This window comes from Vanacampus margaritifer, chromosome 2 (assembly GCF_051991255.1).
Source record: "Vanacampus margaritifer isolate UIUO_Vmar chromosome 2, RoL_Vmar_1.0, whole genome shotgun sequence".
Classification (NCBI taxonomy): Eukaryota; Metazoa; Chordata; class Actinopteri; order Syngnathiformes; family Syngnathidae; genus Vanacampus; species Vanacampus margaritifer.
The window spans coordinates 25,467,891-25,492,985 of NC_135433.1; the positions used below are offsets into that span (position 1 = coordinate 25,467,891).

The 25,095-nt window shown below is 38.7% G+C and overlaps 1 protein-coding gene and 1 long non-coding RNA gene across 7 annotated transcripts in view; one reads left to right on the forward strand and one right to left on the reverse strand.

Moving 5' to 3' along the window:
* The window catches only part of LOC144042917 (RNA binding protein fox-1 homolog 3-like), a 396,743-nt gene that overhangs the window by 129,715 nt on the left and 241,933 nt on the right, over window positions 1-25,095 (forward strand). The gene's annotated exons all lie outside the window — the stretch shown is intronic.
* On the reverse strand, window positions 17,564-18,851 carry LOC144043008 (uncharacterized). Its single transcript, XR_013291035.1, has 3 exons — window positions 18,713-18,851; window positions 17,943-18,005; window positions 17,564-17,666 (listed from the first exon to the last, which is right to left on the reverse strand). It is a non-coding gene; the product is annotated as an uncharacterized LOC144043008 (long non-coding RNA).

Genomic DNA, 25,095 nt, shown 5'->3' on the forward strand with positions numbered 1-25,095 from the left:
CGACCGCGCGGCTTTCACCCGAGGCCAAAGGAATGTCCTCTGCTTTTGCTCTTCCTCCTCGCAGCTTCTGTCTCCGCCCCCTCGCTCCCTCGCCCACGCCACAAGCCCGCCACCCCTCCGGCCCGACGGCCAGGACGGGCCTGCTCATCTCAGCCAGGACAAGGTCACCAAGTTGAGTGTGAGAAACTCGATGGGAAGCCCTTTGAATGTTTGTTCTGAATCCTTGACATCCAGCTTCAGGTCTGTGTACTACTGTAGTACGCTTGTTGTCCTCACGAGTACGACGCGATACCCGGCATCGGTACTCACTCATCACTCGAAATAAGTTTACATGAACTTCAAAATTTCAGATTGCACTAAATCAATTGAAGACATGAGTCAAAGCTAAAATATTAGGTTCGATGTATCGCTTTGTTTTTTTTCAATGTTCCTTTTTTTTCAGAGTATTTGAGACAATTCAGCGCATCTGTCGAACGGCTGTCTTATTGGTAACTTGATGAATTTGTTGCACACAAGTTGGACAAACTAGTAGAACAACTATATTTTACTAGTTAGGCGTCTGTAATGTTATCAAGTAGAATGTCATTAGTAGTGCACAGTTTTGCTTCACTAGTAGTTGTCTTACTAGTCGTTCTACTCGTGAGAACTATGGGTATACTACTATATGGACCTTAAGTTACTAAAATAGTTGCTAGTAACTTTTTTCACTACTACTGCCACTTTTGACCGACTATTGTAGAATTAAACATTACTAGTATGCAGTGATGTGCGGTCAAGATAGGCAAGGTAGGCAGTGCCTACCCCAGGCTGAAATGAAAGTTTGAACCGTTTGGCTTTTTCTATTTATTTTAATTATTTATTTTATTTCAGAAAGCCTGCACTACCTATAGGTTTAAAAGTGACAACATTTGGTGATTTTCATACCTCAATTAAAAATGACTCATTACTTCATCTGGCCTGCAGGCAAAAATGTTGCAAAAATGATCCTCCTGAAGGCACACCGCTACTATGCTTTTTTCTGCGTAGCGATGTGTGTTCGCACATGCGCAGTCAGATTCCCAGTCGAAAAGTCCTTTACGCAAATAGGCAGATCACTACGCAGACTTTTTACGTCGCTGTATTATTCCTATGCAAACGTGCATTTGTGAATTCAAAACACACTTAGTGCACAGCAAAACGGTAAGATGACGCCACTCTGGAGAATATAAACCTAGTTTTAACGCCTTTCTGTTGAAGGAAAATGCCATCTTTTGAAAGATGGGAGACCAACGCCTTAGCCACCGGATCTTTAGCAAAGTTAGGGACAAAGAATTATTTGTACTTTTCACAAAGAATGGTGCAAAAGGAAAGATCGGCTTTGTGGATGTGTTTCGATTAACTGGAACATTACATGCTATTGCTATTGCTAGCTTGATTTTGTGAGGAATTATGCTGTTTTACAGGGAGATATTCACTTTATTACATCCTTTCCGGGCGTCCGGGCGGGTTTGAAATGGTCCGTTTTTCGTTGTGCGGCAAATGGGAGGGTGAGTGAGTGTACTGCAACGTTCACTATGGCTGGTAGACTGCATACTGGCTGTAATGGAGGCCCAGAACTTTAGCTGAGTGGCAGGTGTTGCGCTGCCACACCGGAGGCGATGGGTACGAACCCCGCTCAAAGTGAAAAAAACAAATATAAAAAAAGCTTGCGTAGCAAAAAATGTAAGACTTTCTTCTTTTTTTCTACCCATACAGAGGAGGCATATGTTAAAAAATGTTTGAATGTATGGCGTCTTGTATCTGAGTATCTCGAGGTCGTCTGAGTGTCCTCTTTTTTTGAAAATGAAAATATGGTCACCTTATGATACGTTGTACACTCGCCTGCCGACACACAAATTTATAATTGCCGTGTGTGTCTCAATTTGCGACTGCCTGCCTACCCAAACCTACAACTCACTGCACGTCGCTGCTAGTATGTTTCTGTGCTGCACTAGGAACAATACTACACCCCAACTATTAGGCATGTGTCATGCACTGGTAGCCTACTGGAATCTGCTTGTAGAATGAAAATGGCACCTTATAGTTAAACCTTACTAGTAGTTAACCTACTAGAATTTGTTACTAGTGAAGGCAAAGAGCGTACTAGTTCATGGGCCTAAAGCTGGATATCAAGGATATCATATAATTGCTCAAATAGTTTTACTAGTAGTATGAAAATTACTATTAGTTTAGAGGGTACAAATAAATGGACCTTAAGGTTAATGAGGATATCATAGAAATGCTGAAATGGCAACTAGTGTAGTTAACCGTTCTGCTACAAGTGCAGCATGAATACCAGTTGGGCCTACTATATTAGTGTTTGTTAGTAGAGCACAGTGGTTCACTAGTAAGGAGAATTGCACACTAATGAAATGTTTCTCTTAAGACGAAGTTGTCTCAAGTGCGCTAGGTTGTTTTACCAGTGCGAACAAAGAGTGCACTTGTACATGGACCTGAAGCTGGATGTCAAGGATATTGAATGAATGCTCCAAGGGCTTTCCATACAATCGGGGAAAAAAAAAAAAGTGAGCGAGAGAATTTGAAGCTCCGGCCTGCAGCGAGCAGGATCAGCGTGACGCCTGCGGACCTTCTGTTCTTTTTCACGGCCGACTCACCACAAAGTCGCACCACACCGCAAAGTGAACATCTTCTGCCGAACATTTTTTTCTTTGGGTGGATTTTCCATCAAATAAGCACTCGGGATAAGCCCGGAATCACTACAAGTGGCTGAGATTTTATTTTTTGGAACAATACGCAGCACGTTGACCTCAGGGCTCCGTTCTATTCAATGCCTCACCCCTAATAAGGAAACTCTCTTCTCCTTGACGCTGTTTTATAGCATCTGTGTTAATATGACACACAACTGCTTTTATTGGCCTTAATATTGTGGATTCCTCAGTAGAATTCCTCTCCTCCCCCCACCATGATAAACCAATTAAGGCAGAGAGCGCATTACCTCGTTTCTACCACTAGAGCCAGGAGCGCTGTAGCGCTCTTCTACCTTTAAAGCCGGGAGAGGAGATACGTCATTTTGTTTTGTTTTGGCCAATTCTTGGTCTCTTAGCCGATGAAATACATCAGAATATACATGAGATGGTGATGTCGGTAGACAATGAGGACAATGAAAATTTCGACGGCTTTCTAACGGAATGGACAATGAATAATTGCCACTCGATTCCCCGAGGTTATTACAACTGCACTTCAGTGTTAAAGGTAAATATACTAAATTATTTTTTTTGTAAGCTCTGAAATGTTTTTGGAATTATGTTAGTATCTGCTTCAGGAGTTCATACATCAATTATTTAGTAGGCAAAATATTGTTGAATTTCCAGGAAAACTTCAGGTTTTCACAAGAGCGTGTGTGTATTTTCTGTCCTTGTATTCCTATAATCGTGAGGTTTTCTTGTCGGCACTACTGACTTTTGGCTTGGCAAACATAAGAATGTGTGTGTGTTCTTGCCTTTCGGTAATTGTGTGGCACAAGCTCTGCCATGCCTTCTTTATTTTTGATGACTTTTTTTCACATGTGGACATTTTTGCTGCTTCACATATAATCAAAAACATGCATGAGTGTGTGTTCTCTAGTCCTCTTGTCTTTCTATTGTTGTGCGGTACAACATAGTTTGTGTGTGTAGTGTGTGTGCTGAGTCTAGTGGAGATAGAGTTGGATCTTTTGCGCTAGGACATCCTCATTCTTCTTTACTGTGCTAGTGGGAGTTGTGTTTGTGTGTGTCATGTGTGTGTCGCGCACGTGTGTGTGTGTGTGTCCTCCCACTCCATCCTGCTCATATTTCTTTTATTGGCCGTGTGTGTGGCGATGTAGCCATGGGACAGCAGGTGTGTGTGTGAGTGTGAATGTGTGTACGTATAAAAAGACGAGTGCCGCTTGCCCGGGAGGAGCGAGTCGCTTGCTGGGAGCCGTGTGAACAGCTGCACTGGGGCCTCGGGGGCCCTTATTGTTGAACACATCTATTCATTATTCAGCGTGCATGTGGATGTGTTTTTTTTTTTTTTTACACGTTTGTGTTAAGGTCAGCCTCCAGCAGGGGGCGCTGTCACCCCCATGGTGAGGCCTGACAGTGGATGTAGGTCAGTGGCTGAAGGACGCTGACATTTAGATTTGCCCACGTGGCGTTCCATTTCACACAGCTAGGGGGAGCTCCAGGGTTGTTGCTGGACATGTAAAAATTTGTCTTAATTGTTACAATGTCGCAAAATGTCAATACATGTTGACATAGGTTAATAAATGTTGTTAATATAGTCACTAAAGGTCGATCAAATGTCACTAAGATAACTAACACCACTGAATGCTACTAAACATCAATAAATATCATTAAGTTATTAGTAAACTTCACAGAGTTACTAAATGTCGCTAACCACCACTGTAACTATTGGTAATCACTTGTCAGAAAAGTTGCTAAACATCGCTAAAGTTTGATGAACGTGTTGCTAAATTGTTGTCACAAAATGGGACCAAATATTGTTACACCTAGCTAAATATGGTGAAACATTGTTTAACATTGCTAAATGTCACAAAATCTTGTAAAACATCACTAAACGTTACCAAAGATCACTAAATATTGCTAAATGTCAGAAAATGTAGCTGAACGTTGCTACATTTTGATAAACATCAGTAAACTTTAATAAATATATCACTAAGAATAACTGCATGTGTCAAAACGGGACAAAGTATTCCAAAATGTCGCCAAATGTGGCTAAATAAAACATTAGCAAAAACATTGCTAAATGTCGGTAACATGTTGGTAGACGACGCTAAATATTTTGGTCAACATCTAGTGTTCAATGTGATATTAAACGTTCCTTAAAGCATGTCTTCCAACGTCATACCTCTCGTTAAACTCGCTAAACATCAGTAAACAACAAAGGTTTATCAATGTCGTTAAACATTACTAAAGATTACTAAATTTGTCGCAGGATGATTATTTTATTATCTAAACGGCATTAAACATCTCATGTCTCTAAGCAAAACATTGCTAAACGTTCCTAACTAACAGCCTTAAACAGCACTAAAGATGTTGGTAAACGTCAGAGAAAGTTGATAAACATCGTGAAATCAAACTAAATATTGCTAAATGACGTAAACGTCGCTAAACGTCACTACTCTGATAACGTGTGAAGGTCATCCACTCTGTATTTCACTTCACACAGCCAGGGGGCGCTCCTGTGTTGAGTTCCCTGTGGCCATGCTGCTCATAGCGCAGTGATGGCTGTGCGTGTGCGTGCATTAGTGTATGTTTGTGTGTCTGTGTGTGTGAGTGTGTGTGTGTGTGTGTGAGAGAGAGTGAGTGAGAGAGTGTAGGTGGTTGCCTGTCTAAAAAGGGGTCAGCCGAGGACAAGCGGAAGGCCCATGCCATTTCTTTCTGCATAGCGACATCGAGTGGGCAAATGAGTAACTACACATCTGATGAAATGAATAGAGACACACATTTTTTTTTTTCCATTTGGGCCAGTGTTTCCCACCTAACCTTTGTTGAGCCAAGGCACATAATTTACATCGGAGGAATCTCATGGCACACCGACAAACAAAATGTCATAAAAAGTATAAATATTGAAAATGATCTCATCTAAAATCCTTGGAGTGATATGTTGACAAAGCCAATGTTCTTCTATTATGGATGGCAACAGGTGGATGAGCTGGTTTATGCTACCTTCTGCAATCTAGTGGAAGAGGAGTTAATTGTCACGCCTGTCACTATACATCGCTGCTATAGATAGCTGAACAAAGACATATTATTTGTAGTAAATAAAGAATAAATTTGAGACCAATTAAGTGAAATTAACACTAATGTGCTGTAGCTGAAGGGCCTCATTTGCTTTTTTAAATGGCTAGATGAGGGAAAGGACATACATGTAAGAAATTGCTTTATTTTAAATTGATCATCTAGGGATTCATTCCAATAGTTCAGTTTAAATGATATATATATATATTAACCTTATTATTTTTTTTAATTATTTTAATCAATTTGTAAAAATATTTAATTTAAACAAATAAAAAATAAATGTATGTAAACTTTTTGTTTCTTATCATTTTAGTTTTTGTTTTTTTTTAATCAGCCAACTAATTATTTAGTCAGATGAGCGTTTACAAAATTTAAACATTTAAATGAATAAACTCATATTAATTAATTCCTTTTAGGGGAAAAAAAAATAAAGAACAGGTTTGACTTAAAAGGATATGTTTCCACTTGTTACTGTTTTAAAAATGTCCCACAAAATCAATGGATTTTGCAAGTTTGTATTAATAAATGACACTCACACAATTCCATAATTGTGAAAAATTGACTATTACTGCAGCAACATGTCTGGAATATCTCTCACTTAATATATAATTATGGCCTACTCTAAGTAGTCCTTCAGTGGAAGGTCTTAAAATTTGATTGACAGTCTTAAAAACTCTTACATTTGTCCTCCTTGAAACCCAAAAACTTTGGACTCCACCTCCCCCTTCCTCCGTGTTCCCATTCACACGATTACGTCATCCAGTTGCTCTGTATGCATATTCAATAATAAGACAGAAAAACATCCCATTCTCTGTGATGTGTGGCGTCCTCTTCTTGCTGCGCTTTCATCAGTGGCCACAAGATGGGAGCAGTGATCTGGTGATGTGAAAGTGCCTGTGTGTAATTTTCTGCGTGTGGGAATAAATTGCTTCTTCTTAAGGGCTTTAATGTTTATGCATTTTACCTCCAAAACACCTTTAATATAGTACCACGCCACCCGTACGCCCGACCAAATCCACCACGCATATTCATCTCAATTGGACCTGCAAAAAAAGCCTAAAACACACGTTTCGCTTTAAAGCCTTATTTTGTTCTTAAACGTGTTTGCACTTCGTCTCTCACACTCACACACACACACATTGGAGTGAGATCATCTTAGGAAGGAAGTCACGCTCTTAATGAGAGGATCACATCCTCTCTTATTAATCAGAGTGGACGGCGAAAGGATTTGCAGGCCAGGAAATGAGTCCCGCTCCCAAGTCAGCATCTTTATTTGTTGGAAAACTTACTAATTTGATCATGAAAGCCACTTAGTCTTATAAGAGCACCAGAACTCAACTCAAGGTCGACAGTGGGATTCTTTTTTTTTTGTCTTTCCCCAATCAGAAGGTTTTGAACGTGACAACCAAACATTTGCACTGTTTCTTACAGTGATTATAAGGTGATTTTTTTCTTCTCCTGTCTTCTGCATAAATAAAATGGGCCTAAAATGAGCGCTATCAGTTGAATGTTTTATGGTGATTTTAGATGCCATCCACACGCAAAGGTAAAAAAATCACTTGCGATTGAAACTTCTCTGTCAGGTGTTAAATTTAGACGCAAACGGACAATATATAAAAGGAGATTTTTCTCTGATTGACTCCTGGAAATGACCACAATGAACCTAAAATGGTGCACTTCAAAGCAATATGACATATTTTCCAACATAGCTCCCTGAGACTTTTTTGTGGGTCTGCTCGTGCGACCTGTGTCCACCAAATTTCATGATGGTAAGTGTTACAGGCTTTGGAGGCTGAATTTATGTAAAGCAAACTCCAGTTTCAGACTTCCATTGTCTTTTCAGGCAGCATTTCTTGAGACATTTTTGTGGGTCTACCTATGGTAGACAGACATGATTAATGCTGGTTGTTTTAACCAAATGATCTGTCGGACACATAACTACCAGCTAGATTGGTCAAATGTAAAAAAAAAATTGGTGGTATATTTCACCAATCCGTTTTTAGGGTGTAGTCATTTGTGTTTTATGACTGAGATGTCTGTCCGCTTTGAACCAAAATGGCCGACTTCATCTGTCTTTTTGGGCATGGCTTGTTGAGACTATGAATGATAGAAATGAGACTGGTAATACTTGGAGTTTATGAAAAATGTCTAGAATAGGTCAAATGAATCTGAAATGTTTGTCTACTTTGAACCAAAATGGCAGATTTCCTGTGCTTTTTCGGGCATCAGTGTTTTTGTGGGTTTACTGATCATAGACAACTGGCACAAAAAATCGTTCCTGGCATTTTGGCCCAGCTCTTGCCTAACATGTAGTTCTGCCATTGATGTTTATTGATGATGTTTCAGTTTGCTGTCTATATTCAAAATGGATTAACAGACTGGTCCCTCTAAATTGCGGGCCAGTCTCTTGGGGTAAAATGTAAGAAAATAACAATTCATTAATTGGCCCCAAAAGTGCCCGGCCCACCGGGCATCTGCCCTGAATACCAGATGGCCAGTCCAGCCCTGTAGACACCCACATTTCATGTTGCCCAGTGGAACTGTCTTCATCGGCTGTTTTTTGTGAGCGCTACCGAACCATTTTTGATTCTCCCGCTTAGAACCCAAATGTAAATGTTGACCAAAATGAACACCACATTTGGTGCGCTGTTAAGTATGGGAAAAACCCTCCAAATATTGATTCATTTGGCCTCTAATTGGGATGAATTGCTGCCTTTGTGGCATAAACAAAGCGTTTTATTTGTGTCGGGCGGAAAGAAGAAAAATCAAACCCGCCTGCTATTGCCGCCGCTTATTAAAAAGCTGCGCTAATCTTTTGCGGAGCACACATTTCTCTCAGATAAAGAGCAGCAAATTAATTACCGGTTAATTATCGCTTCTCACACTACTTGCTTGCTGCAAACGCCACAATGGACTCTTTTTATTTTTTATTTTCCCAGTGACACTCCTCCCTCCCTTTTAATGTCTTTATTTAATTTTTGCCCCTTTTCACTGAGCGTTTATTTACTCCTCACGACACATTTTTACTCACAAAACCTTTTGCTTGCTCCCTCTCAACGAGCGACAAAATCTGATTTGAATGCAAATTGTCGAGCCGAGGCGTGTTTGCGTTTTTGTGTAGAAGGCACAACAAGATTGGAGTGGGACAAAAACAGGCAGCAAACAAGGCAGTCAGTGAAAAGCACTTTTATACACCACAAAGTTTTCTTAATATTATTATTATCAAGAGTGAAAGCGTCCCCATATTGTGGTGCATTTTGGCCCCCCACACTCTTTTTTTTGCGTGACAGCATTTACATCAATATGGCAATAATAAGCATAATAAAAAAAATATATAGATTAGATGGTTAATGCTTGAACAAAGTGTGTTGCAACTTTTTAAATTAAATAAAAAAATGGACATCATCATATTCTATGACCAGATAAAAGCATGTATACCCATATTTTAATAATTAAAATATAGAATGCAATAACATTTATCAACATTTTGGGTATTCAATATTTGATCAAAAAATAGGTTTGGATAAAAAAAAATAGTTTTTTAGTTAGCAAATTTTGTTTAAAATTTTTGATCAACTTAAACTATTAGTGATTTTTTAAATTGAGATTTTCTTATTTCAAATATGTAGTTTTAAATTAAGAATAACAAAACATCTTTGTTTTTGGATGTTTACATGAATTTAACATTGAAAAAGAAATCTATTAATATAAAAATTTTACATTTTTGGGTGATTTGGGCAGATTTTGTGATACTTAAAATGTAAAATAGGCATTTATTAGTATTCATATTCTTGAAACTGTTTTGAACAAAAATACCATTTCATTATTGTTAAATAGATGTGATGATGATAACAAATGAATAGAGAGGGGTTATTTTTTGGTCCTTTTTGTCCAACTTTTATTAAGCATTCACATTTTGAAGCATGGAACTATCATACATTTTTTTCAGTCCTTTTTGGTTATATTTTCTCCACATGTGTTATTTTATAAATACTACTAATAATATAGGTTTGATGTGTATTTTGTCCAAATTTGGAGGGAAAAAATAATCAAGAAAATAAATAATAATTATGTAAATATTTGAAGCTAAAAATTCAGTTTACATTACACGGTGACAATCCTCTAAAATATTTAAATAAATTTTTAAATAAATATAAGAATTTTTTTTTTAACACATCTTTTGCTTGTGTCACATTTGATTTCTTGACATCCGAACTTGAACTGATTCTGCACAAATGAGCTTCTAAGTGCAACGGCGGTCATCCCAGTGCCCGACGGTCTTTTCATCATATTAACCTCAATGTAAGTGCAAAGTGTTCCGCTGGACACGCTTCAGCCGGGGGGCGGGGGAAAGAAAGAAACGACTCGGCGGAGGCTAATTTGATTTGACTGGGCAATCACTCAGTTTGTTCCCTCATCAAAGCCACAAAATGGACTTCTGAAGTGGTCCTTATTAACACTCTAGTAGAAAACTAGAGGAGGACAATGGCACTCAATGACCTCGGCTAGTGAGTTCTTTCATCTGAGAAAGTGAGTCTCTGTTGAAAAAGTCATTGCCAGCTTGATTGACAGTTAAAAGAAGGCGGGCCCCTTTTAGAAATGCAGCGTAGCATATGTGCGCTTACAAAACCAGCCTCCGATAGCAGTTTCACCAGTTGTCGGATGAATTGGATGAACAGGTCAATCATGACAGAACACACCAGAAAGTATCAAGGATCCATGACAAATATTGAACAGGAGGTCAGACATTTTGGTTGGAAGCAGGTGTTTGGGGTAAATTTACTCCATGGTGCCCCATGGGAAATTAGACAAAATCGGCCCCTGGCGCCAGTAGTGGGCTTTCCATCCAATTGTTTCAAATTCTTTAAGCGAATTGACTGAAAATGTGCAAAACGGACATGCAACTTGTGCGTGTTTCCATCTGTTCTCCTTTTGCAAATATTGAGAGGAGACTCCCCCGCTGGAGGTGGTGGTATACACTAGAGATGGGAATCTTTGAATGTCTCACGATTCGATTCGATTCCGATTTTTGGGTCTGCGATTCGATTCAGAAGCGATTTTTGATTCAAAATGATTTGATTGACAATGATTTTTGCTGTATTTTATAGATGTGCAAGGAGTTGTAATGATCTACTCCAGTCTGACTCGCTAATGCTAATTAGCGCGCTACTCGTGGCACTTTTATCACTCAAAAGAACAGCTCCACATAGAAAAAAACAAACTTTTATTGGAATAACTTCAACGTGACTTTTTCCCTCTACTCTCTAATGTGGCTACAATTTAACAGTGTATTAGACCGCATGGGACCACACTGCCCTTAGTGGCCAAAGCGGGTACAACATGAACAGCGCTCCAAATAAAAGGCACACACAGACAAAGCCAAGACAGGATAAAATAATGTAAATAAAATCAATTTTAGGGCATCTAAAATCGATTCTGAATCGTACTAAATGAGAATCGCGATTCTTATGACAATCGATTTTTTGGCACATCCCTAGTATACACTATAGAGATGTGACCCATCAGTACTTTAAAAGAAGAATAGGAAGCGGACTGTGCCGTGCGATGACGTCATGCAAGATTGATTTTGTAATTCTTGATAAACTGTAGTTTCTGTTTCCCATCTAAAATAACATTAACCTTCAAAATCTACGCCCTCCAAGCATAACGATTTTTTGCGAATTTTTGGCTCGTTATTGACTTTGTACCGTTTCCGTTCAGTTTTTTTTCCGCATTTCTTGAAAATTCAAATAAAAATAGGGGGATGGAAAGCACCTATTTTCATTGGTCAACATGAAATGTGGCGGTTGGCATGTTCATGATAACTGTAATGATCTGCAATAACCGGATAGTGGATCCCACAGACGCAGAGACACAAAGCGTGTGGATTGACACATTTAATTGTACACAACGGAATTCTACAACACAACGCGCCGGACGAAGCCAGGAGAAAAACAGTTAACAAAAGTCGCTTGCAAAGTATGCAAGGAAAATAAAGTAACAAAAATACATCCAAGGAAACAACAACATAAAACTACGTGTCAAAAGACTCACGTGAAAAACTGAGTAAGTAAGAGATAGGAATTTGGAACACAAAGTCAGAATAAAGCTCTTGGGCGAGGACGTAGCCAGGTCACTACTCCGATGAGGAGTGTCGGCAGTCGGCAGTTTTGGTTTGAAGGTGCCATTTTGTGCAAATTTGGCCATTGGGCTTGCTGTTTGTTAGAACGTTTGAAAAAAGATCAGCCCCACAGACTCAAAAAAAGTCTCGGGCAGGAATTTGGACAGGAAGTCAGCCTTATTGGTTTAAGCAGACATTTAAGGCACATTCTAGGGCTTAAACTTTGACAAACTCTGACGAGGGAATTCGGCCATTTGAGGAAGTTATACTGCACAGATCGGTGATGAAAACATGCCAAACATTTTGTTTACTTTGACATCTGGTGCAGGCAGAGCATAGTGTCACATTGGTTGCATTTGATTGCGATCAGCAGAGAGTAAGATGGCAAATAGTTGAAGAGGTTTGGTCCCCTTTTGAACCATCATCAAAAGCTTCTGGCCTCATGCGGCCTGGTGGTCTGCAACCACGGTCTTCAAGGGCTCATGCTGAGGTTGAAGCGACTTAGAAGGTGTGGACCTACGGTGGCCCACATTCCATCGCAAAGTTTTTGCCAATAACTTTTTTGTTTCCCGCTGAGTGCTGCAGTTGTGTTCGACCCAAAAGTTCTTGACAGTGACGACCACTGAGCAGGCAGAGCGAGCCCAACGTGTCATCAAGTTGGAACGAGCCACACACAAAAAGTCCAAATGCAGCACTTTTCCGTCCGCTCTTTCTTCCCGCCGGCGAGGTTGTACCGCTGAGTAAAATTTGGGTTGCCTCCAGGGAGGATGGGGGTGCTCTTTATTTATTTCACCCCCCCCCCCCTCCCCTGTCAGTTTCTTGTAAGCCATTTAGGCTGGCGGGAGGGTGGGGTGGCACGGCGCGGCGTTCAAAATGGCAGCGATTCACGTGACGCGTTCAAGGACGGTGTAAAGTTCAGCACGATATGGCGAAGCATGAAATTCCTCAAGCGTAATGTATTCCTCGACATGCAGCGCCCCTCCTTTTGACCGCGCGCTTCCCCGCCAAAATTTATACAAGAGATTAAGACGTTACAATCATTGACCTTTCGATTCAGCAATTTTTTAATGGAATTGTAACCAATGCGTTTTTAGTGTTATTTTTGAATGATAAAAACAAATTTGCTAAGTGTAAGCGGTACATAAAATGAGGGTTCAAAATCATGAAAAATCAATCATCTTTTGAGTGAGTTGAACTGGAACTGGAAAAATATTTTTTAGAATCAATGAATCTATCCATTATTCAATTGATTAATCGTTTCATTTTAATTTTGCATTTAAGTGTATTACAAAAGCATTTTCTACTGATTACCGCCTGTGATCGCAAAAGAGTCTGGACGGTATTGCAATTTGCAGGCTTTGACCGTCCACTTTTTGGTGCAATAGTTTTCCCCTTCATCAGCTTCCTTCTTCAGACGTCAAGAAGCATCCCCCGTGGCGTGTCACGTAGCAGCTCTCCAGAGATGAGTCATCCCGGCTTCCCTTAACCAAATCTTGTGTTCTGCAGTTTTGTGGCACGCGGCCTCCATCCTGGCGGCTTTGAGGTTTATTTATTTACGCCTCGCAGCCTCCTCCTCCTCCTTTTCTTCTCCTTCTCCTCTTCATTGCGTACCCAAGAGAGGGCGAGCCAGCGCCTGCGAGGTCGCCGGGATGGGGTTAGCATCGATTGCTTTATTGGTGCGCTCGGCTCTTCTCGCGTCGGAGCATTTGTCTTGTCTGGGGCCGTCGCTGCCCGGCCCGGAGATCGTTCGTTTATTGCTAACGTCGCGGCGGGGTGGGGGCGGGTGTATGTAGGCGGCTTGGCGGAGGAGGGGGAGGTTGGTGCAGCGGGAAAACTGGCCAGGTTGATCTGCAACTAATTCAGTTTGTCGCGACGGGAAAGTGAGGGTACCAGGATTTATCGGTTTAATGAGTGTTTTTTTTTTTATTATCTTTTTTTTAATTGTGTTTCCATTGCAGCAAATCCGTCACATTTTACTCAATGTCTTATTAATTTTGAACGCTGTAATATAATTTTTATTGTCGTTTGCTGTGGGGTACGACAACATGGCATCACACTTAACATCTTTTACATTTTATTTCTTGTCTTAGTGGTATAATTCCTGTAACAAAATTATTTTAGCTCGGGGGGGGGGGCTTCTCCGGGCTAATAAAACGTTGGGGTAAAGCCTGCTATACATATGCTGTTAGAGTGTTAGGTGTCTAAACTTGTCTGACGTCTATTAATTGTCCTTAACTAGTCAACAAGTATGGAGGACCAAAACTGAAAAAAATTACAATAAATAAATGACTAAATAAGTAAATAAATGAATAAAAGTGAGAAAAAAAACAGATATAAAAAATACAGCACAAAAAAAAATTAAGTACAAAAAATTTATATAAATGGAAATACAAACAAAATATATGTCCCTAAATAAATAAATAAAAGTAAAAAAAAAAAATGAGATTCAAAACTAAAATAAAAATAAATACAAAAATAAATATATAAATAGCAATCGATAAATAAAGATGCTCCCCTCATATTTATTTATTTTATGCTCTGTCAGGTCGAAATGTTATTCAGATGAGGTGGTGGTCCTAAACGTGTCTTGAGTTGGACTCTTTCAGTGGTCGAGTGAGCGGGTCGACAAACAAGGAAGTCTCGCCGGCTTGCATGGAGAGCTCCAGCAATGGACGACTATCTTTGTCCACTGTGACCACAACTTCCTTGTTCGACGATCCGCTCACTCGAGGCAGTTTGCAACAGCGGAGCCCACCCCAAGACACGCTTAGGACCGCCCCCTCATTTGAATAACATTTCGATCTGACAGAGCGGCTGCAGCATGATATAAATAAATGTTTTATTGATTGATTGATATTTAAAAGATCTTTGTGCAGTTTGTCATTTTTTTTACTTGCCACAATTGACAAACGAAGACATGATTTCAAATGAGTTAAGAAAAACGCCATTTTCATTTATATTTATTTTTTGTATTTATTTTTTACTATATTCGTTTTTATTTTCACTTTTTTTCACTTATTTATTTAGTTATTTATTAGTTTTTAATTTGGCCAGTTTTTGTCCTTCATAAATGAGACTCCTCTACGCCTTGCCGCTGAAAATCAAACTTGACAAGAAAGTTTGGTGGTGACGGGAAACGCTTGAATTTTAGTTGACGAATAGGAACACCCTCAGCAGTTTCCTTTTTGAGAGATCAATTATCATTGTTGGTCTTGTGGCTGCTAACTGTCTGTATCACACTGTAGCTTTTACATTTGACGATTTTATTCATATGAGCACTTTCAACGCCATCGAGAGGCGGGCTCAATCTGGCCAGGTGGCTATGGAACTAATTCCTGGTTTGTTGCGGTGTGACAATGAAGGTCGCCGGATTTATCGCTTTAATGAGCGTCAACGCAGGGCTGGTCGGAGTCCTTGCCGGTTAATCCAATTTCTCCAATCAGGCCCGTTTAGCTAATCGCCCGTCGTAATTGCCACACGGTCCGGCCCTGAGGAGTATGGATCTGACCCTGACTCTCTTCGCCATCCTAGAATCACCCCCGGCCGGCGGCTCCCATTATTTACGGCGCGGGGCGGCTGCTATCCCCCGCGGAGCTCATTGTAGATGTGCGCGGGCATCAATACGCGGCCGTTTTGGCAGGTAGCATCAATAGCGCCGCCATTAAGATGTGGAGCCGGACGCCGATGCATTTCTCACTTTGCGAGCGATCGATGGTGTCATAGGGCTTTCGCGGCCATCGCCCGCACCGCCATTGGAAATCTTTGAGGCAGAGCGCCCCCAATTAATTACCCTGGCCGAGAGCGAAGGGTCTGCGAGGGCCGCCTTTTTTTGTTTTTTTTTTGTCGGGGGGCCATTATCAAGTGACACCTCCAACGATTGTTTGTCCTGCTAATGCGGCCCAAACGACGGCGAGCCAGGCCATCATACGCGACATTAGCATCTCCCAGAAGCTTGCCCGGCAAGGCAGTGGGGTGGGCATGGAGGGTGAGTCAGATGACAGAGATGCTCGTTAGGTGCGCCTCCTACCGGATGACATTTTATAGATGAATTTTTGTCTTGTTTGTACACCAAAATATGTCGATTTGTCGTTCCTGAAGTTTGTTATTATTTGTATGGATACCAAAGAAAAACAACAGTTGAGGTAAAAAACTGAATTGTTTAGGAAGTGCTCAGTGTTACTTACTGCTCTGGCAATTTTTGTAGTTTTCTGTGGTGAACAACTTACTTCACTACAATTTTATTTGCCTTCTTTGGACTTTTTCTTATTCTCGTTCAGGGTTTTTTAATTACTATTGTGGTTGTAGTTCTGTATAGCTGGACTGCGTCAATTTTTGGTAACTTTTTCATGTTCTCATCTTTTGGTCAAGTAGTTTAGATTGCACTTCACCATAGTTCACTGACATTACTTTCTTTTTTGATAACTATTCTTGTTTTTATGTCCATGATTTAAAAAGGAGATTTAATTAGGTTTTAATTATTATTGTTGTTATTTTCAGTGATTTGCAACTGCACTATATCACACTTTACTCAATTTACCTTTTGCTTTATTTCTTATTTCTTTGGCCTTTGACCATTGTTGTGGTTGTAGTTAGCAGTGCACTACATCATACTTGACTTTTGTTACCTTTTTACTTTATTTCTTAATATTTGTGGGAGCCTTATTTTTTATCTGATATACTGACCCTACACAGCAAAATCGCTAGGTGTTAGATTAACACTGAGTGTTAAATCTAACACTAGAAAAGTGTTTATAAATGTCCAATGAGTGTAACACTTTACAAAGTGAAAAGTGTGTTTTTTTTACACTTAACTAGTGTTACTTCAACAGTGTGTAGTGTTAAAAATCTACACTGGTAAACACTGAGAAGTGTTGAAAGTACTCTACACTAGTGTCAGTGTTACAAACTAACTCAAACTAACACTTCACTCTGGTAAAAGGTACTTCATTTACAGTATGTAGCCTTTTCCTCCTTACAAGGCCCTCAAAGCGCTTTTGACTACTGATGACACAGCATTAGGAGCAACTTGGGGCTTCAGTATGTTGCTCAAGGATACTTTAACATAGTTATACTGGCCTGGGATCAAACCTACACTCTCAGGGTCGGGAGATGACCTTTCTACCACTGAACCACGCTTCCCCAACAACAATTGGATGTATCACTATTGAAATGCCGACAACACGCTGGAAATTTGGAAAGTTTGTCCTTCACTGGAAATGAGGGTGTGGTCAATTTAACACCCAAGGTAGGGCCGATTAGGTTACACTTAGCTTCCGCTCCAACACTTGAGGACATTTAGTAGTTTTTTATCCTAACAGCGTCAGAATTGCACGGTCTACACCACAATTAACCCACTGAGCAAGCCGACGGAGAAAAGACGTCACATTTAGGTGCACATTGCAATATCAGATTACGTAATTTCGTCAACGTCATTTCAACGGAGATTAGTGACATAAATAAAACGTTTGTGCAAAGATGAAATCGGGTTCAAAACAGGTCGCGTGAACGTCCTTTTGCCGCTTTATATAGACCAAATTGTAGGCCTATATTCATCATTTAGAATGACTGAAATAATGGTGTGAAATCATGCATGAAAATTCTCAATAAAGAAATAAAAATATAGCGTACTAATCCAGTTTGTTACATTAGGTTTATAGTTTTAAAGCCATATTTCTGCTTTGTTGCGTGTCCATCGGATGGTTCGGTCCAGATGAATGTCACCGTGCTTTCCACTTCTTTGTCCTCCTCCTCCCACATTGTTTTAGCATACTTCTGAAGAGGAGAACCTATGAAGAGGTGAATAATTACTTGACAAATGTATCTTGAAACTTGTAAACAGTGGCAACGAGCGGTGGCGTCGGCTCGCTATAGCTCCTAGCACCTAGCATAACGCCCAGCCGAAACGTGTACCATTTTTCAGCCGCATGGCTAAAAAATAAAAACAGAGCTCAGCAGGTCCTCTTGCCATTGATAATGCTGGTGACAGATCACAATACAGCATTGAAACGAAAGGTATAAATGTGGCTACAAGAAAATAAAAGGGGCATCTTAATGCAACTTACCTTGAGTACATCAGCAAGACCACTTCCCGGATGCACATATGGGAGAGTCTAGAGAGGTGGAGCCTAATATATACAACAAACGTAGGAGAAAATGAATTTCCACATATGCGTCAAAACGTAAACTTTTGAGTCCAAAAATAATAATAATAATAATAAAAAAAAAACACAAATAATGCAGCGTATGTGATACTTGTTTGTGTTCTTCTACAAACCTTCCAACAACGGTGAGTATGAGACGTCATATCAACGTCAATATTAAGGCCAAGAAAAAAAATAAAATAAATAAATAAATAAATAAAAATAAATAAATATTAAGGCCATGGTTAGACATCATATGTCATCCTATTTTGGCGGTCGTATGAACGTAGAAGTGCGGTCCACGACTGGCCGACGCAATACGGACATGATCTGGAGGTCCATTGGACGTCGGCTTTTTAGTGGGAAGTAGAAGTTTTTTATCAGGAAAGCCCTTAAAACTCTTTTTCCTCCCCTCTTATTTTGAAGGTCTAAAAGCAAAATGTGCATCGTTGCTCTTGGGCAGAATCCTTGCATTTTCAGAGCAACTGCTTTGGGTACGGGGTGCGGGGGTGGGGGGTGAAATGACATTGATATTAAAAGGACAGAACACTTAAATACTTCACAAACAGGTGTGGTTACATCTTCTTCCCAAAATCTTTTCTAAAGATCTTACAGCCATGAGCGATGCAATACATAAAACCATAAGTTGATTAATCAGCTTACTAGGTGGAAAGAAATCTGCATGCGCTTACCTTTGTAGCCGACAGTTTCTTCTGCACTGAAGCATTAAAGCTAGTCATTTTAATAAAACTCAAATGTATCCAACCCAAATATTTTCACTAAACAAAACAAAACAAAACACCCCCACTTTCAATTTTGAGGTGACATAATGGCGCGTAAAATGTGTATGTATGATGTATAGCAGGAGGCAAACAAACAACAAAAGCCCTCCGTGTTTTTTGATGTCTTTGATGTCATTTCCTGAGTGTGGAGCTTCTGATGGATTCCTCAATCGCATACAGAGGCTGCATAATGTGCCGCATCACCCCCCCAAAAAGTGAAGCGTTAAATATGTAAAGTAGCATATATATGTGTTGTGGTAGTGTGTCGAGTGATAATGTCGTGGCTGGTTTTTCCTCGGCGGGACGAGTTTTCGCCTAGTGGCCTCTGGGCTTGTCGGCCTTTGAAGCTTGAAAAGTGCCTTTCAAAAAAATAGAAAATCTCTCTGTGTTGTTGCTTTCGTGCTTGAAATTCTTTGGCTTCCAGCATTCATGAGATGTAAACGACAGGCCAAAAGGATGTTTTTTCGTTTGTCGCTTTTAGTCAGACGCACTGAAAAGGTGCGAGTGGTGATGTTTTGTGAAGCCATCACTGTGGATTGTGTGCGTGCGGGTTTGAGCAAAGTCAACTCTTTAATGGAGCTGCTGAACTCGTCTTATGGATTACTTTGAGTCACTCACTGAAGTGAGATGGTTGACTTGAGTCTCTTGAGTCATTGTTCATCGCTGTATCTACCTTGAATCAGTCAGTGAACAGATTCAACAGAATTATCCCAGTCAATTGGTTAGTTTAGTTCAGCGTGAATTGTGTGACCCTCTGGGTCTTTTCGTGTTTTTTTTTTTTTTTTATTCATTTAGTTTTAAAATTATTTTAATGTATTTATTTCTTTATTTTACCTATTGTATTTTTGGACTTTTTATTTTATTATTACAGTTGGTTTTACTAGATTTTCATGTGTATGATAGTGTGCGGATCTCAATGTGCAGCACTTTGTTTCTAAAATGTGCTATAGAAATAAAGTCGAATGGATTGGTATCTGGTGAGTTAGTCGAGTAAACTGAGTTAGTAATTGGCTTTTAACACAGCTTGAGATTCTAACATTCTGTCTTTACTTTTTTGGTGTTTATTAGATGTTTTATTTTATCGTTTAAGGTTTGTGTTTTTTGGGGGGGGTAAATGATGTTATGGTAAATTGTGTTATGTTCGAATTGTATTTAAGGAAAGCACTTTGTTGAAACTTCGGTAGCTGTTAAAGGGCTGTATAAATTTAATTGAGTTGAGTGTTGAATCAATTCAACTCAAATTATGATTCATCTGTAGAGAGAGTTAATTTTAAGAAGGAAGACACTATTGGCATGTCTGCTGGTTTTATTGTGCATAGTTGGATAGTACCTACCTGAGAGAAGGAGCTGGAAGAGGTGGTGACCAGGATGTCCGAGAGAATTTGCCTGCACTGAAGTTTTTGCAGCGTGAAAGTCCTCAAGAGTCTTTTGGGAGCAAAAATCACTGATCTTCTCCTCAGTTCTAACTATCCGTCGCAGTTGGATTTTGTCCTTCATTGTGGCAGCACCAAACCCAGACTGTGATGGATGAACCAAGGACTGATTCGATGACTGCTGTATAGAACTGCCTGTCACTCCTGTGGCGAATCAGGTGTGTGTGTCTAATTTGTGATTCAATAGGAACTTTGAATCATTTACCCAGATGGTTGAGGAATGACCAGCACACCTCTTGAATGTATTGTATGTAAAAAGATGATGAGGATTTTTGTTGATGTTGTTGGGTCCTAATAAGGTGCCCTGAGGTGCTCCCTCAAGATGGCTGCTGAGTGGCTCAAGTTGTCGCTGCTAGCAACACTTTATCAGCTATTTTTGAAATTGTTGTTGGAAAAAAAGTGAAAAATGTCCAAGTTGCAAATGAGGAAGTGCAAGTGTATCAAATATGGTCAAAAGAAGCACTCGCTGGCAGAAACGATAATAAAATGTGTGTGCACATTATTTTAGGGTTGAATAAAGTTGTCAGCATGCAGCATTGTGCACTTACTGTATGTTACAGTTGCCCTCTGTCTGCACATATTAACTGTGAATCCATATGAAAGTTCTCATTGTGTTATGACGTGATTGGTTTTACATTTGGGTATGATCAATGTTAACCATTTATAAATAATGTATTCAAATGTATGAGCTTTTTAAATGCATTGACATCACATTGCGGGGACACACATGAATTTGTTGTCAGCACCCAGAATGACTTACAGTAATACACCTAATAACATTTCTATCCTAATTTTACCTTCCTTTCTAATCTACCTATTCTAAACATTTACCTACCATGTATGAATTCAATTTTCCTACCTACCTACGTACTACCTGATCTACAGTCCCTAATCGACCTATATTACTTAAATTATGTAACCTACCGAACGAACTAACAAATACTTACCTAATCTACTTCATTTACCGATTTACTACTTTGCCTACTTATTTTTAATGTAGACCTTCAGAATAGATTGTAGTAATCTACCAACCAACAGTCCGACTGACTGAACTAACTACCAAATACTGTATTTTACTAATCCACTTACTGTACCTTCTTAATCAACAAAAATTAATTGGCCGACCAACAAACCAAATACTTTCCTACTCTACCTAATTTACTTACTACTATACCCTTCATACTTATCTAATTTGTATATTTACTTAGTCGAATCAATGTACCAACCTAATCTACTCAATCCATGTAATCTACCTAACAAATAATCTCAAGTAAAGTACTACTTAATTTAGTGAATTTATATCATCTACCTTCCAAGACATAAATCTACCTAATCTATATTATTTACATAGTCTATCTACTGAACTTATCTATGTACTAACCGACATAATCATCTACTTTTTAATTTTTTTTAATCTACCATGTTACCTACTTTTCAGTCAACCTATAGTATTGACCTACCTAATTCATTCACCACATATTTACCCAACTAAGACATAAGGAGTCGAGGTGCATTATGGGTAGTGCGGTCCTTACATGGCAACATAAACTGGAGAATTGAGCAAGTTGTATGAAAAAGCTATTTAACGTTTTGCTGTTTTGTACACGTAACGGACGATCATCGTAATTATCATTAGTTACAGTGTTTGCATGATGCTCTGATGCGTAAGCGTCACGTTGTGAAAAATGATTTTGTCAAGTCATAATGTCGGAGCGGCACGGTTGCATCCCAAAACGCTTTTCGACCGCCAGCATCGACCACGCGCTCACTCAGGTCTTCTATTAAATCTAATCAGGCGCTTTCTTTGGGCTAAACGGCGTTTTCACGTTTGAATAGCAAGCGACGCGTGTTCCTTCGATTAACTTGCAGCTCCTCTCAATTATGTTGCCTCATCGGCCTCTTGTCGGACACTAATGAAGATGAAATGCTTTCATTTTGACACATAATTAGTTCATATTTAAGCAAGGTGCGCCGCACCACTCTCTCCATGCTGTGTTTTTCTTTTCTTTTTTGTGTAATAAGAGTTCACCTTGTTACCGCCAAAATACTCAATATTTTTTTAGATTAATAATATTATTATTTCGTGGAATTTCATGGTGGTTAGATGCAATATTACAATGTGAGTGGTTCTACTTTTGCATTACTTTTATTTTCACCAGCAAAGCAACTACAGATTTGTACAGTCTGACTTGCAAAACGACACGTTGACAATGAAAATCAATTCAATGTTACGTTAAGTACAGCAAAATATAACTATTATTCTTAAAAATAAATCAACTTTATTCCTGATAAAATACATTATTTAAAATAAATGGATACATAAACTAAAAATAAATATTTAAATGAATAACGTAAAATGCTTTATAATGCAACAATAAATACATAATATAATATAATATATTTTTATATAAAAGTTGAGTTGAGTAAATTGTTCCCTCAAAATAAAACGTTTTGAGGGGAAAACACATCATTATTCTTTTTTTCCCCCAAAATATTTTTATTGCACAGAAAAAATTATACAAACAATAACAATGATACAATATATTGTACTTTTTCCTTTTTTAACATACACACAACTTTATTCTTGTGTTATTTTACACCTTACAATTGTAAAATATATACTTTTTTGATAAAAAATACAAAATTATTGTAACATTGCACCTTTTTAAAATCTATGCTGTAATTCAGTCTCACACGCTTGCTTAAAACATAGTTAATAGGAGTTATGCGCTAAGCGCCTCCGCGTTCTGGAAAATAGAATGGGTCACTTCCGGCGCATCACTCAGCCTCAGCAGTAAACATCGGAGATCTGGAGAATGGCACTTTTTTTTTTTTTACACACGATCGCTACGGCACTTGCAAAAAATGACCGTGTCGCATGTCCATCGACTGAGCAGCACTGAAATATGTTGGGCCATTAGTGCCAAAAATATGTCGTCATGCCAAATGTAATGTCAATATCTACTGGGCGTCTTCACATGTCTATTGTATATGCAATGTTTATGCAACGTGTCATCGCTACTTGTGTATGGAACTCGTCCATGTTAAGTGTCGTCGTTACGTGTATGTGCAACGTGTTTATAAAATGATGTACTTAATTTAATTTTCACACTTGGGGAAAAAATGTACTGTATTGCCAACATGTGTACCCATTTTTAAAACGATCCATTTTTTTAATTGAGGAAAAGTAAGATGGGTGGAGTGATGAATGGCTAGAGAGAGGTGAAAGTGAAGAATGACAAGTTGCAACGACACTTAAAATAGACACGTTGCATATTGCATATACGATAAACACAGACATATGTCATGTCAAATGCTCAATAGACATCGACTCTACATATTTTTGACACTAACGGAGCCCCATATTTCAGTGCTGCTCAGTCAATGGACATCCGACACGGTAAATTTTTGGGACGTCCCGTAGTAATCGTGTGTGAAAAATAAAGTGCCATTTTTGGGGTCTCCGATGTTTACTACCGAGGCTGAGTGAAGCGTTGGAAGCGATTCATTCTGTTTCCCCGAAAGCGGAAGCGTTAGCGCATAACCCCCATTAAAAAAACACTTCTTGTAAAATGATGACCTCCTCTGAGAAATGTGTTCTTTTTTCTCAGGAAACTTATTCTTGAAAATTGCAACTGTTTTGGTGAAATTACCTTTTTCTTGAAACAATGTTACTTTTGCCCAGGAATACGTAGTTCTTGTGAAGAAAAGAAGCACATTTAATCAGAAGTGTACAGTATGTATATTCAGTATAAATCTACATTATAAAAGCACTCTACTTAAATACTCCTTGACATTTATTAATGAAATTTATGGCACTTATTAAAAGAAAACACTTTTAAAATACTACAAACACATATTGCATATAAAAACTGAGCAAGAGCAATAAATAAGACGAACAAATTGTAGTTACACAGTATACTGATCACTCTGAGTTTCCATTAAACTTATCTCATAGTCTTGATCAATAATCATGCTCAAAGATAGATGTGCATTATAAAATCAACCTCCAGCTGTCACTTTCTATAGGTATAAAACACAGGATTGAAGAGTTCAAACTCATTCCGCAAAAAGAGAAGCTGAGCTGAAATACTTAGCATTTTCATTTTTTCTTCTTTTAAATATAGTGTCAAACAATACTCGGCTCCCATCTAGGGGTCCTCAGTAGCACTTTACAAAAAAAGGTGTGAAATAGCAAACCCTGACCCCCCCCAAAAAATAAATAAATAAATAATTCGATAGATAAATAAAAGAGAGTTTTGTTTCAGTTCATGCTGTGACTGGATGGTCGTGGCACCTTTGATGCATCAGTGCGACGTGTGTGTGTGTGTGTGTGTGTGTGTGTGTGTGTGTGTGTGTATATGTGTGTTGACTTAGCACACACTCCAGGTGGCCTTCTTCAACTTTTTTCTCCATCATGCAGGCTGGTTTGCTACCAAAAACTCCCTTTCTAACACGGAGGAATCCATGAATTAAAAAAAAAAGTATTTCTGAGGGGGAAAAAAAGATTTTAAACAATAACACTTTGTTTAAAATCTTTTATATTTGAAGAAAAAAGTCATTATTTTAAGTAAATTGAACATTTTCGAAGGTAAAAAGTCAGATATAATTGAATAAAAAAAAGTACTTTTATGAGAATAAAGTAAAAAAAAAAGTTTTTTTTAGATGACAAAATTTTTTCAAGAGAAAATGATTAATTTTATGAGAATAAATTTTGATTCTTTCCCCCTCAGAAAAATAATGATCACATGCAAATGTATTTTATTTTTTATGAAAAAAATAAAATCTTATTGAAATGAAACATTTGTTATGACAATACAATCATATAATTTCCAGAATTAATTTTAATACTAAGATGAA